Source organism: Brachycentrus maculatus, unplaced genomic scaffold (assembly GCF_059751285.1).
Source record: "Brachycentrus maculatus isolate JH-2025_06_01 unplaced genomic scaffold, ASM5975128v1 h1tg000038l, whole genome shotgun sequence".
Lineage (NCBI taxonomy): Eukaryota > Metazoa > Arthropoda > Insecta > Trichoptera > Brachycentridae > Brachycentrus > Brachycentrus maculatus.
Window position 1 is genome coordinate 887,501 of NW_028280792.1, and position 16,237 is coordinate 903,737.

Here is a 16,237-nt window from a genome sequence, read left to right on the forward strand (position 1 = left end):
TATTTCAACATTATGAATCTAAATATTTAAAAGAAATACTACTAAATGAGGGTAATCACTTTAAAAAGTTAAAAATCTTTGCAACCCATAGCATTCGTAAACCAGGATTCTACTTATTTATATTTCAACATTGTCAATTTAAAACCTTGGTAAGAATGAATGTCTCTTTTGACTATTTTATTAACTGGACAAGAAAAAAGAAGACGGGCAGTACAAAGAAATACATTAAAAATATAAAACAATTTTAACAATATAAAAGAGGTATTTTATTTACTACGGATGTTATTTAAAATTTATGCACAAGTAATAAATACACTGTTCATTTCGGAACCTCTCAATGAATAATTAAATTCATTCCAGCATCTTACTCAATAAGCGAAACATTTTTTTCCTATAGAATTCAATATAAAATACGATTAAATTAATTGAAGTTTAATTGTTAAAAAATAATAAAATGCGTTTCAGGCCGAAAGAAAACTCAATGTTTTATATATTTTTTTTAACATTTATTCAATAAAATTACTTATAAATTGTTAAGGAGTGTAAAAACATAATCAAGATTTGATAAAAACGTAAATAATAATATGAATTTATGACAAATAATAAATCCCTTTTAACTAGAAAATGGTTTTAAGACATTTGTTTTAGCCGAAGCTTCAAAATTTGACAAAAATGTGTCGCAGCATTATTATTTAATAAATTTGTAGCACGAATAGACACCTCCTTACTAGGGTGATGCTTCTTAATGTACGATGCAACAGTTTCCCATGCTTTCAGCATTTCTCTTATTGTGCTAGAAGATTGTTGCTCTGCTACTTCCTCCTCCTCCATTACATAACTGGTTCGCTGCAAGAGCGCTCCAATTCCGTGCTAGCCAGGCCGGCCATACAAAATGAGCTTGTCGCACGTTTGAGCAACTCGTTTGAGCTTATCGCACGCCAAATATCAAATCCAATCGCAATGTTTTTATAATTAAAAAAAATTGTTTTATTTAACATTTTATACATAAATTAAAATGGAGTTCTACAAATTAAACGCCAAATCTATAAATACAATAATTCAACCAATCATTTATATGTTTTATGAACATATTACGGATGTATGTATGTAAATATATATTTAAATAACTTTGTGCCTTCTTATATTAACTGGTCTTGGATGTACATTTTTATATATTTTATTTATAATTATTTTTTTAACAATAAATTTTGCAACATGAGAGAATAATTAGTTATTGACTAATTATACCCAGTTAATGAAAGAGTTGCTTATATATTAGTAATAAATGGAATGTTAGTGAATGTTTGTTCGATGAAAACATAACATTTATCGGTGAAGGGATGTCAGCATCACTGGAATTGATGGAATATACTAACTGTTCTCTTATATAGCACTGAATCTCAGTTATTTTCCTATCTCCGTCTGAACAATAGGCCAAGCATTTTATCGCCTGTATCACTTGATGGACGATCAGTAGAACTTCTTGACTCATCCCATTCTTCATTAAATTTAGCTTCGGTTGATGAAGAAAGATCGGCATCTCTTGTCAGGTTTGCTACTTTATCAGTTGCAGAAGTTGTCATCCTTTTCCCATCTATACTTGACATAAAATTTAAATCATTTAATGGATTATTAGTGGTACTTATAGAGTCATTCCATTTTTGATTAAATTCACTTTTCTCTGGCCAATTTGCTTTAGTTGAAAAAGAAATTATTCCATTATTTGTGTTACTTGATGGCTTATTAGTGGTACTTATTGACTCGTTCCATTTTTTAATTATTGTACTTTTTGCTGGCCAATTCACTTCAGTCGATGAAGAAAACATTGTATTTATTGAGGGATTATTGGTGGTACTTATCGATTCATTCCATTTTTCAATTATTGTACTCTTTATTGGCCAATTAACTTCAGTCGATGAAGAAAAAATTGTATTGATTGAGGGATTATTGGTAGTACTTATTGATTCATTCCATTTTTCAATTAATATGCTTTTCGTTGGCCAATTCATTTCAGTCGATGAAGAAAAATTAGCATTGTTTGTATTACTTAATGAATTATTAGTCAAACTTATTGATTCATTCCATTTTCCAATTGATGTACTTCTTGTTGACCAATGCGCTTCAGTCGATGAAAAGAAACGTGTGTCATTTAATCTAGTTGGTGGATCATCGGTGGAAATTCTTGATTCACCTATAATACTTAAAAGATCATCCACAGAAATAGTTGACTCATTTTTCACATCTTTGATGTCATTTGTTATTGACTGATTCCCTTTAATTAATGTAGCAATGTCACCACCACCTAATATGTTTAATAGATCATCTGTTGAAATAGTAGACTCATTATTTTTTTCATTGAATAGAGGTGTTATTCGCCAGTTTCCTTCAGTCGATGAAGAAGTGACAGGACCAACTATAATATTTAACAATTCATTCATGGAAATCGTTGAATTGTTTACACGACTCGTTGTAGTTTTTATTGTCGACTTTGGTTCGGGTGTCGAAGGAGGAATTGTTGACGCAGCTATATCGTTCACTGTATTTGTTGCTTGAATCAATTCAGTTGTTGAAGAAGAATCAGTTTTATTTGAAGAATTTGTTCTCAGTGGGGCATTGGTGGTTGTATATTTTATTGACTCAGTTACATCTTTTAATGTACTTGTTGCTTCATTTGATTCGATCGTTGATAAGATGTCAGTATCATCGGTAGTACTTGATGGAACATTTATGTTTGTTAAAATTGTTAATTCAATTACATCTTCTGATCTACCTGTTGGCTCATTTGATTTGGTTGTTGATGAGATGTCGGTATCATTAGTAGAACTCAATCGAACATTGGTAGAGGTAGAAATCGTTGACTTAGTTACATCTTCTAATGTACTTGTCGGTTCATTTGGTTCGGTTGTTGAAGAAGTATCAGTATCGTCGTGAGTACTAAATAGAAAATTAAAATTTGTTAAAATTGATGACTCAGTTTTTTCTTCATCGGAACTTTTTGGCTGATTCGATTCAGTTGTTAACGAGGTATCAGTACCATTTTTAGTACTCGATGACTCAGTTACATCATCTAATGTACTTGTTGGTTCATTCGATTCGGTTGTTGACAAGATGTCGGTATCATTAGGAGTACTTAATAAAACATTGATGTTTGTTAAAAATGATGAATTAGTAATATCTTCCAGTGTACTTGTTGGTTCATTTGATTCGGTTGTTGACGAGATGTCGGTATCATTAGGAGTACTTAATAGAAAATTGAAGTTTGTTAAAATTGATGAATCAGTTACATCTTCTAATGTACTTGTTGGTAAACTTGATTCGGTTGTTGACGAGACGTCGGTATCATAGGGAGTATTAAATAGAACATTGATATTTGTTAAAATTGATGAATCAGTTACATCATCTATTGTACTTGTCGGTTCATTCGATTCGGTTGTTGACAAGATGTCGGTATCATTGGTATTACTCAGTAGAACATTTTTGTTTGTTGAAATTGATGAATCAGTTACATCTTCTGATGTACTTGTTGGTAAATTTGATTCGGTTGTTGACGAGATGTCGGTATCATTAAGAGAACTTAATAGAAAATTGATGTTTGTTAAAATTGATGAATCAGTTACATCTTCTAATGTACTTGTTGTTAAATTTGATTCGGTTGTTGACGAGATGTCGGTATCATTAGGAGTACTTAATAGAAAATTGATGTTTGTTAAAATTGATAAATCAGTTACATCTTCTAATGTACTTGTTGGTAAATTTGATTCGGTTGTTGACGAGATGTCGGTATCTTTAGGAGTACTCAATGGTACATTATTGTTTGTTAAAAATGATGAATTAGTAATATCTTCCAATATACTTGTTGGTTCATTTGATTCGGTTGTTGATGAGATGTCGGTATCATTAGAATTACTCAATAGAACATTGGTGTTTGTTAAAATTGATGACTCAGTTACATCTTCTAATGTAATTGTCGGTTCACTTGATTCGGTTGTTGAGGAGATGTCGGTATCATTTGGAGTACTTAATAGAACATTGATGTTTGTTAAAATTGATGAATCAGTTACATCATCTAATGTACTTTGCGGTTCATTTGATTCGGTTGTTAACAAGATGTCGGTATCATTGGTATTACTCAGTAGAACATTATTGTTCATTAAAATTGATGAATCAGTTACATCTTCGAATGTACTTGTTGGTATATTTGATTTGGTTGTTGACGAGACGTCGGTATCATAGGGAGTATTAAATAGAACATTGATATTTGTTAAAATTAGTGAATCAGTTACATCATCTATTGTACTTGTCGACTCATTCGATTCGGTTGTTGACGAGATGTCGGTATCATTAGGAGTACTTAATAGAATATTGATGTTTGTTAAAATTGATGAATCAGTTAAATCTTCTGATGTACTTGTTGGTAAATTTGATTCGGTTGTTGATGAGATGTCGGTATCTTTAGGAGTACTCAATGGTACATTATTGTTTGTTAAAAATGATGAATTAGTAATATCTTCCAATGTACTTGGTTCATTTGATTCGGTTGTTGATGAGATGTCGGTATCTTTAGGAGTACTCAATGGTACATTATTGTTTGTTAAAAATGATGAATTAGTAATATCTTCCAATGTACTTGTTGGTTCATTTGATTCGGTTGTTGATGAGATGTCGGTATCTTTAGGAGTACTCAATGGTACATTATTATTTGTTAAAAATGATGAATTAGTAATATCTTCCAATGTACTTGTTGGTTCATTTGATTCGGTTGTTGATGAGATGTCGGTATCATTAGGATTACTCAATAGAACATTGATGTTTGTTAAAATTGATGACTCAGTGACATCTTCTAATGTAATTGTCGGTTCACTTGATTGGGTTGTTGAGGAGATGTCGGTATCTTTAGGAGTACTCAATGGTACATTATTATTTGTTAAAAATGATGAATTAGTAATATCTTCCAATGTACTTGTTGGTTCATTTGATTCGGTTGTTGATGAGATGTCGGTATCATTAGGATTACTCAATAGAACATTGATGTTTGTTAAAATTGATGACTCAGTTACATCTTCTAATGTAATTGTCGCTTCACTTGATTCGGTTGTTGAGGAGATGTCGGTATCTTTAGGAGTACTCAATGGTACATTATTATTTGTTAAAAATGATGAATTAGTAATATCTTCCAATGTACTTGTTGGTTCATTTGATTCGGTTGTTGATGAGATGTCGGTATCATTAGAATTACTCAATAGAACATTGATGTTTGTTAAAATTGATGACTCAGTTACATCTTCTAATGTAATCGTCGGTTCACTTGATTCGGTTGTTGATGAGATGTCGGTATCTTTAGGAGTACTCAATGGTACATTATTATTTGTTAAAAATGATGAATTAGTAATATCTTCCAATGTACTTGTTGGTTCATTTGATTCGGTTGTTGATGAGATGTCGGTATCATTAGGATTACTCAATAGAACATTGATGTTTGTTAAAATTGATGACTCAGTTACATCTTCTAATGTAATTGTCGGTTCACTTGATTCGGTTGTTGAGGAGATGTCGGTATCATTGGGAGTAAAAAGTAGAACATTATTGTTTGTTAAAATTGATGACTCTGTTACATCTTTTAATGTACTTGTTGGTTCATTTGATTCGGTTGTTGACGAGATGTCGGTATTATTGGTAGTACTTAATGGAACATCGGCAGGTGTAGAAATCGTTGATTGAGTTACATATTCTAATGTACTTGTTGGTTCAGTCGATTTGGTAATTGAAGAAAAATCGGTATCATTGGTAGCTCTTAAAGCAAAATTGATATTTGTTAAAATTAATGACTCTGTTACGTCTTCTAAAGTGCTTGATGGTAGATTCAATTCAGTTGTTGAAAAAGTTCCGGTATCATTTGTTATATTTAATGGAACATTGGTAGTTGTAGATATTGTTGACTCGGTTACATCTTTCAATGTACATGCTGGTAGATTGGATTCGGTTGTTAAAGGAAAATCACTCTTATATGTGTTACCTAATGGAACGTTGGTGTTTGTTAAATCATTGGCTGGATTAGTTTCAACGTTTAATGTACTTGATGGCATCCATGCAGGTGTTGAAAAGTTTGTATCATTTAGAGTACTCTCTGTATCAATAGTCCAATCAGAAATTTCTGACTCTGTTACGTCGGTGAATTTACTTGCTTGTTGAATTGGTTCAGTTGTTGAAGAAGAATCGAAGTTAGTAATTAATGGATCTTTGGTGGATGTAGAAATCTTTGACTCAACATCATTGACTATACTTGTTATTGGCTCATTAGAAGAAAAGTTTGCATCTCTCACAACATTCACTGGAAAATCGGTAGAACCTTTGAATTGATTCCTTATTTCTTTAAAAGTGTGTGCATACTTTCCTACAGTTTCCGAAAAAGATTCATCGGTACCATTAAAATTGTTATAATTAGACGCATATTCTTTATATTCTGCTGTTGATATTAAACCGTCATCTGTACTATTTTCATATATACCGTTTTCATTACCTGTAATGGTATTTTCTATTGTCACTGATTCATCAATCATTTTAATGAATGTCGAAATTTCATATTTGTCTGTTGTTTTAGATATACAATTTTCTGTGGTATTTTCATTACATGTGATTTTGTTTGGCATTGTTTCTAATTCTGTCATTCCTGTTGTTTTTATATTTTCATATTCTGTTGTTGAAATGATACCATCATCTCTTGACTTTCCGATGATATTGCTTTCATTACTTGCAATGGTATTTTCCGTTGTCACTAATTCCTCAGTTATCTCTGTAGTTGTGTTACCATATTCTTCTGTTGTTGAAATGATACCATCATCTCTTGACTTTCCGATGATATTGCTTTCATTACTTGTGATGGTATTTTCCGTTGTCACTAATTCCTCAGTTATCTCTGTAGTTGTGCTACCATATTCTTCTGTTGTTGAAATGATACCATCATCTCTTGACTTTCCGATGATATTGCTTTCATTACTTGTGATGGTATTTTCCGTTGTCACTAATTCCTCAGTTATCTCTGCAGTTGTGTTACCGTATTCTTCTGTTGTTGAAATGATACCATCATCTCTTGACTTTCCGATGATATCGCTTTCATTACTTGTGATGGTATTGTCCGTTGTCACTAAATCCTCAGTTATTTCTGTAGTTGCGTTACCATATTCTTCTGTTGTTGAAATGATACCATCATCTCTTGACTTTCCGATGATATTACTTTCATTACTTGCAATGGTATTTTCCGTTGTCACTAATTCTTCAGATATCTCTGTAGTTGTGTTACCATATTCTTCTGTTGTTGAAATGATACCATTATCTCTTGACTTTCCGATGATATTGCTTTCATTACTTGCGATGGTATTGTCCGTTGTCACTAAATCCTCAGTTATTTCTGTAGTTGTGTTACCATATTCTTCTGTTGTTGAAATGATACCATCATCTCTTGACTTTCCGATGATATCGCTTTCATTACTTGTGATGGTATTGTCCGTTGTCACTAAATCCTCAGTTATTTCTGTAGTTGCGTTACCATATTCTTCTGTTGTTGAAATGATACCATCATCTCTTGACTTTCCGATGATATTACTTTCATTACTTGCAATGGTATTTTCCGTTGTCACTAATTCTTCAGTTATCTCTGTAGTTGTGTTACCATATTCTTCTGTTGTTGAAATGATACCATTATCTCTTGACTTTCCGATGATATTGCTTTCATTACTTGCAATGGTATTTTCCGTTGTCACTAATTCCTCAGTTATCTCTGTAGTTGTGTTACCATATTCTTCTGTTGTTGAAATGATACCATCATCTCTTGACTTCCCGATGATATTGCTTTCATTACTTGTGATGGTATTTTCCGATGTCACTAATTCCTCACTTATTTCTGTAGTTGTGTTACCATATTCTTCTGTTGTTGAAATGATACCATCATCTCTTGACTTTCCGATGATATCGCTTTCATTACTTGTGATGGTATTGTCCGTTGTCACTAAATCCTCAGTTATTTCTGTAGTTGCGTTACCATATTCTTCTGTTGTTGAAATGATACCATCATCTCTTGACTTTCCGATGATATTACTTTCATTACTTGCAATGGTATTTTCCGTTGTCACTAATTCTTCAGTTATCTCTGTAGTTGTGTTACCATATTCTTCTGTTGTTGAAATGATACCATTATCTCTTGACTTTCCGATGATATTGCTTTCATTACTTGCAATGGTATTTTCCGTTGTCACTAATTCCTCAGTTATCTCTGTAGTTGTGTTACCATATTCTTCTGTTGTTGAAATGATACCATCATCTCTTGACTTCCCGATGATATTGCTTTCATTACTTGTGATGGTATTTTCCGATGTCACTAATTCCTCACTTATTTCTGTAGTTGTGTTACCATATTCCTCTGTTGTTGAAATGATACCATCTTCTCTTGACTTTCCGATGATATTGCTATCATTACTTGTGATGGTATTTTCCGTTGTCAGTAATTCCTCACTTATTTCTGTAGTTGTGTTATCATATTCTTCTGTTGTCGAAATAATCACGTCATCTGTTTTATTTTTGGTTTGAATACTTTTAATATTTCCCATGATACTCTCCGTTGCTACCAATTCTTCCGTCATTCCTGTTGTCAATGTGTATTTATATTCTGTAGTGCTTCCAGTTATATCATTTTGATAAGTTGTGATGTTATTTTCCACTGTTATAATTTTTTCAGTTATTCCGGTTGAAAGTATGTTTTCGTTTTCTGTTGTTGAAATAATACCATCCGTTTTATTTTTTAGTAAATTATTTTTAATAATTGTAGTGATATTTTTAGGGGTTACGAATTTTTCTGTTTTTCCTGTTGTTGTTCTGATTCCGTACTCTTCTGTTGTTTGAATAATACCATCATCTGCATTATATTTGACCGTATCGTTTTTATTTAATGTGGCGTTATTTTTTACTGTCACTGATTTTTCTGTTGTTAAATTTTCATATTTGTTAGTTGTTGAAATAGTATCACTTTCTGTATTGTATTCAGTTGTAGAAATCGATGTGGAATTCACCATGATGTTATTTCTTTCTCGTATTACTGTGAATTTATCAATTTGGCAGTCGACTGTAGAGGCCGGCTGGCATTGAAGAGTTTCTTCACAAAAATGGTAACCAGAAGGACAACAGAATCTATGCTGATAGAAACTGCCTTTAGGTCCTTTAGTGCACACATAGTATAAGGAACAGTTCCAATCAGTTCTGAACTTTCCTTCTACTTCGCAACCTGGATACGGATCACTATCTAAGAACCATCCAACGACCACACTTTTAGGAGTTGTAGTATCAGATGACACTGTAGTGTATGTAGTATTTTCTGATGAATTCATAACTATTTTGTTTGTTGTCTTCAAAATATCTAAGTCCTCAGTTGCTCCTTTTGGTGTTGAATTTTCATTTTCCATCGTTGTTGAATCGTCGCAGCACTCATCTTCAGTAATTTCTGTCTTATTTGTTTCTTCAGCTATTGTTGTTTGTTTACATTCAGCAGTTGTTGTCGTGAAATCGTCTATGGTATCAAGCAATGTAGCATTGTTTTCTGTGATCCCATTTTTAGTTCTTCCGAAAGCATCTAATACTGTAGTTATTTCAGTTGTTGTTCTTTTATATCCCTGAATTGTTGACAAATCAAAACTCTCGGTTGTTTCGAATGGCGTAGTACTACAATTATCCATGTGGCTGTGTTCTTCTGTTGTTTTAGGAGCATTTGAAATCATCGGATTGAGTTCAATACTGCAGTTAACTTCAGAGGCCGGCAGACACTGGAGAGTTTTGGTACAAAAGTGGTATCCCGACGGACAACAGAATCTGTGCTGGTAGAAACTGTTGTTAGGTGCTTTAGTACATATATAGTACAAGGAACAGTTCCAATCAGTTCTGAATCTTCCCTCTTCTTCGCAACAAGGATATTGATCGCTATCCAAGAACCATCCGCCAGAAGTTATTTTAGGGGTCTTAGGTTTAGATACGGAGCAACTTTGGATAAGCGGATCGTAACTTGTTCCCCTTGGGCACTTAAATATCGATCTGAAAAACTTATCTCCATCTTTGTTGCACGTGTAGAAATAGTCGTCATGATTTGGTATCGCGTATCTTCCTGGTCCTCTACAGTCGGGAGGTTCTACCTTGCCTTCGGACTCATCATGAACGGTGATAGTGTTAGTTGCTTTCGTATGGACACAACACTTGACTTTCGGATTGTAGATTTTCATACAAGGACATTTGACAACATAGACTGCGTGGTCTTTACAAACGTAATAAAATTGTTTTTCGGTTGGATGGACTAAGATCCCCTTGTAGTTGTCCTTGCATTGTCCTTCGTAGTCCACGTGGATGACCTGTCCTCCTCCAGGTACCGGGACACATTCCCGAAGTTGAGAGTCAAAGAATTGTCCACATGGACACAGGGGTCCCCTTGGGTTTAGTGTCCCGTTGACTTTGAGACTACTTTCGTAAGTTTTGAAGTCCTTACACAATCTCTTATTACTAGTGAAGGGAGTGGATGATAAGACATGATCATCTCTGGTACTTTGCTTGTTTCCTGAAATAAGATCCTGCAACGAAAATTATGTAATAAGTTATTTTTCAACATGAATTTTATTTGACCAGCAACCGGGCTTCGTCGTAACCAACATCATCAGACTGGTTAACATCTAGACAGCAGAAAAAAATAATGTGGAAAAAATTGCAAAGTTGTTATTTTATTCTATAAAATGCAGTTACACCAAGAAATGTCAGTACAAAACTTAAATTCTTATTAATACAACACTCTCCTTATCATCCATTGTTTACTTTGTGTAATACCACTTTTATAAACACATATTTGTGACTACCGGTTTCAGAAAATTATTCCATCATCAGGTAGTCACAAATATGTATGTGTTTATAAAAGTGGTATTACACAAAGTAAACAATGGATGATAAGGAGAATGTTTTACTACCATACCACCAAGTTACCAATTCTTTTAATATACAAAATATCTTATTAATATTTTGATGGGCGGGCATACAGACGTAATTGCAGTTTTGGTATTTTTTTTTTAATCAAAGAAAATACTTCTTTGAAGTGGTTCCATCAATATACAGTATGTCAAAATAATTTTATGTATGTGTGTAAAAAAAATATGTTCTTTGAAAATAGTATAAAAAAACACGTAAAAAGGACGTTCAGTATATTAAGAAATAAAATCAATTATTGCTTTTTGTATTTAAATTTTATTTTTAAAAATATCTTAGCCACCTTAGCCACCCTTCCGCATACCTTTTTGTGCATATTTTTTTTATTTATATCATAGATACATACATTTTTATTTTTATTGTAATATATGTATTACGGCTCTTTAGGCATGGCCTGTGTTGAGCCGAAATACTTACATGTTAATACTTTTTTTGTATTATTATTTTGTTTATTATTAGATTATATGCATTACATACGATAGATACAATAACAATTTACAGTATGAAGGTTTTAAAATAAAATAATTACATTTGGACTTTAATTAATTCACTTTCCACCTTGTCCCATCCAATGAGAAGCAACTATCGACAGACACTGTTCTTAAAGACATGATCACTACTGGAATTCTTAATGGTTACGGGCAGAAAATTAAATATCTTTGGGGCAAGGAATGAAAAGTTTTTTTGCGCAAAACTTGTTTTAACGGATGATTACTGAGTACATGTTTATAAGAACATGGTGGTGGATTATACACACTAGTTAGTATTAACAAACATGCCCCGCTGACAGTAATAGGGACTTTGAAAGCATTAGTAATATTTTTTATCATTGACCGCGAAAAACTTTACACTACTACTACTACTACCATCACGCCGTTTCCCCGCAGGGGTAGGCAGAGAGGATGGAACGCCACACTCTTCTGTCCTGACATACACTCCTCGCCTTCTTCACATCCATAAATCTAGTCATACATGCCCTCCGATTACGCAGACTTTTGACACCGTCAGATTTTAGGTTCTGATTGATCTGATCGTGCCAAGTCTTTTTCGGTCGTCCACGTTCTGTTTTTCCTCTCACATTTGCCACATATATTTTCGGAAAAACTTTAAACGATTGATTTAATACACATATTGCTCACTCCTTTCAACAACGTCATATATCAAAACACTTGATTCTTCAGGAGATCCTTTTTAAAATTAATAAATATAATGAGATGTATTAAAAATAAATACTAAGCCACTTATTGAACTTTTTAATGTGCAACAGATCTTTTTATGTAAAACCTGAATGTTTTTTCTCCATTAGAAAAATATTAAGTATATTTGAAAAAAATTTAAATATACCTTTTATTCAAAATGCAAGAACATCACTTTCTGCCCTGTAGCGGGTAAATGTTAAGTTTAAAAATATGCCGCTTTTGCTGGGATATAGTACATATAGGGCATTCCGAAAACATGCACAACTGAAAATTGACAATTTTTGATATATTTATGACGTTGTTGAAAGGAGTGAGCGATATAAGATTCAATTTTTTTTTTAATGTATGGCTGCGAATGGAAACCAAGGGTTTCTATACCGGACCTAAGAATGTGGCTGGAGCTTTTACAGTAGGTACATGCGAGGGATGTAGAAAATTCCAAATTACTGTATGCTTTGTTTGACAAATGTTTTTTCCTCTTTTTGCATGTCAAAAGAGATTCCAGAGTATATTTGATAATTGACATAAAAATTAAGCTGGAAAGAAATATAATCCGAGAACTAATAACGAATACCATGCCAATGCCCATTAATTATTGGCGACTCTATTTCGGCTGTCCAAACTTAAAACACAGTAAGGGACATTTTTTAGTAGTACGTTTTTTTTGCATTTTTGGACTAAGTAGAATCTACTTAGTCCAAAAATGCAAAAAAAAAACGTACTACAAAAAAAATGTCCCTTACTGTGTTTTGAGTTTGGACAGCCGATTTGTTGATGTCTATGGTCCACCCTCCCCTCATATTTGTACAACACAAAAAGTAGTGTGGTAAACAAACAATCCATACTACTACTAATACAGCTCTATAAACCATAGACAATATGACGTCATAAAACATTTGATGACGTATGCGAACGCACGTTTTTCGTTTTATTCCAAAATCTAAAGTTTTAACTTTAATATCTCCCTTGGTTCCCTACAGATTTCAATAGGAATGCCACCGAAAGTCTTGTGATTTTCTATATTAATTTATTAGCCAATAATCACACATCGTGATATTTATCCATTGGGAAAAAACGAAAAAGTAATTTATCACAACTCTAAATTTTACCTTTATAATAGTCACTCTCATTATCTACATATACTGTACAGGTTTTTCAGTCCAAATTGTTAAGAAGCTTTTTATTAAGCAGAAACTCTTATATTAGTATGTGAGATCCGAATCATGAATTACAGGATTCGTAACATCTCACCAATAGATGTCTCTAGTGAAGTTCTAGTGATTCAAGAACAAGTTTTCTAAATTGGTTCATATATACAGAACTTCCAAGAATTTTGATTAGTGTGGTTGTCAATAATGGGTAGAATTGGTGAATGTTACACATGTGTAAAGTGATCACTTAAACCAGCCTATGACGGTCGTCAGCCCCGTAAATGCCCAGACTTCCATATTCTTCTTCATCTTTGATGAGATGTCAAAAATAATACTCTAATGAGATTATTATTTTTTGACATTTCATCAAAGATGAAGAAGAATATGGAAGTCTGGGCATTTACGGGGCTGACGACCGTCATAGGCTGGTAAGTAAATACGTAAATGCCCAGACTTCCATATTCTTCTTCATCTTTGAGATGTCAAAAAATAATATGAAAATAACTCCTGTAATTGGAGATAATCCAGATTTTGTGAACAAGTATTTGGACACACTCAAAATCTTGTAAAAAGATTGTTTAAGTAAACAAAAATAACAAGTACTTACACTTTCCTGAGCTCCAATTTTTTCTATAGCAGCAAAAAATAAAAGCGCCATACACAAAATAGACCTCATGTTGACTGATCGACCACCATTTTCGAAATGCTGGACAAATCAAATATTCATTATCTTAGAATTTTTTATCTAATTGAACGATAATTTTTACTTTGAAAATTCACGTTTATTTGTATTTTTTTCGCATTTTATCTCCCTACGTGTTTGAAATATCTGTGCGTTTGTGATATATGCATGTCTCATAACTTTCTGCAGGTTTTTTTTTTTATCAGGCGTGTGCGTCTAGCTTTGTGGATATGCGTATTGTAAAAATGATGAATCTGCGTTATTTTTTCTTACAAATGCATTTTCTATTGTCACACAGAGAATGTTAAAAATAACTTAACTAACTTACTAACTGTCACGCCGCTTCCCCGTAAGAGTAGGTAGAGGGAATAAAACGCCACACCAATCAGTCTTTGCAGACAATCCTCGCGTCTTCCACGTTCCTGCTTCTCCTCATACATAGCCGCCGATTATTCCGACACTTGACTACTAACCTGACCACTTTTAAATAGTTGCAATACTTGATCATGCGAAGTTCCCCTCGGTCTTCCTTTACTTCTATTACCAACCATATTAGCCTCATAATTTGTGTTATTATTCTTTCTTTACGTTATTATTATTTCCGGGGTTCTACTGTATTTCTTTCAGTGGATATTTTTAGGTAATCATTCGTATTTTTAAAGACAGAATCCTATATTGACTATTTTCACCTATTTCTTAAAATTTCAAAAGGTTTCAAATAATTTTGCAGGGAAAATAAGGGACGTAGAACGTTTTTTTTAAATTATTATTTATTATTATCATATAATTATTTCATTATTGTAAAAATACACTTAAAACACCATTATGACAAGGCAGTATATAATATCATTAAAAAATTATTTTTTTCTTGTGATTATTTATCAAAGACATATTTTTTTATTATGATATAAGCCAATCAAATAAGTACTGTATTTAAGGACGTTAGTTTTTCTTAAAACAAAATAGTTCAAAATACAGGTTAAACACTGAAATATTATTTTATCGATGGAACAAAGTTTATTGCAAGAATGTCCCTTCAAAAATAGGGGGAGGAATACAAATATATTGCCCACTTCCCAGCCCTCCATTCTGTCTCCTAGGTACTCTGGTACTCCCTAGATGACCTCTCTTGCCTTTTGACAAATCCAACGTATATCATTCTGTTTACAGTATATGAGAATTATATTTTATTTATTGTTTCGCCATTAACTTTGTGGTAAGACATGTTACAATGATTAAAGAAAACACTTGTTTTTTACCGCTTGAGTTTTATTATTGACTACATGTTTCAGAAGTTAAACTTCCATCATTCAGGTCTGTATAATAACTATTATACAGACCTGAATGATGGAAGTTTAACTTCTGAAACATGTAGTCAATAATAAAACTCAAGTGGTAAAAAACAAGTGTTTTCTTTAATCATTATGAGAATTATTTTACAAACAAAAAAATTTCAATTAAAATTAATTTCGGAATAGCCAATTTTTAATATTCTGTTTAATTGTGTATTTGAAAATTATTATGGAGAAAAATCATGGAAAAAATATTTCGACAAAGCCAATTTGTGAGTATTTGGGAAGAATTATACAAAAAAATCCTGTAGTGTAAAATTAATTGTTAAGTAACATTATGTTTAAAGTTTTTAAGAATAATTATTAATATTATAAAAATATCGTTTACCTTAATATCTATAAAATTATATATCTTATCATTACCCGCTACCATAACCCCAAATAAAAATATATCATCCTTTAAGAAACTTATCTCATTAAATATCGGGAAAATACACAATTTTTATGAGATGTGAAATTAAAAGTTTTTTTTAATAGTGGATACTATCTTTTTAGATAAAGCTGTTAAATAAAATAATTTTATAACCGGGTATTTTCATAAATTAATGGGTATACGTTTCAAATGTTTTGAGAGTTAAAAGCGAATTTTTACGATTCTATAGATTTTATGACAAATCGCTTACTCCTTTCAAGAAGGTCATAAATCAAAAAACTTGATTTTTCAGGAGAACGTTTTTAAAGTTAAAAATATATAATACAATGTATTAAAAATAAATATCAAGCCACTTATTGAACTTTTTACTGTATATCTGATCTTTTTAGGTAAAACCTGAAGGTTATTTCTCCATTTGAAAAACATTTAGTTTATGTAAATAAAAAATTAAACAATGCATTTTATTCAAAATGCAAAAA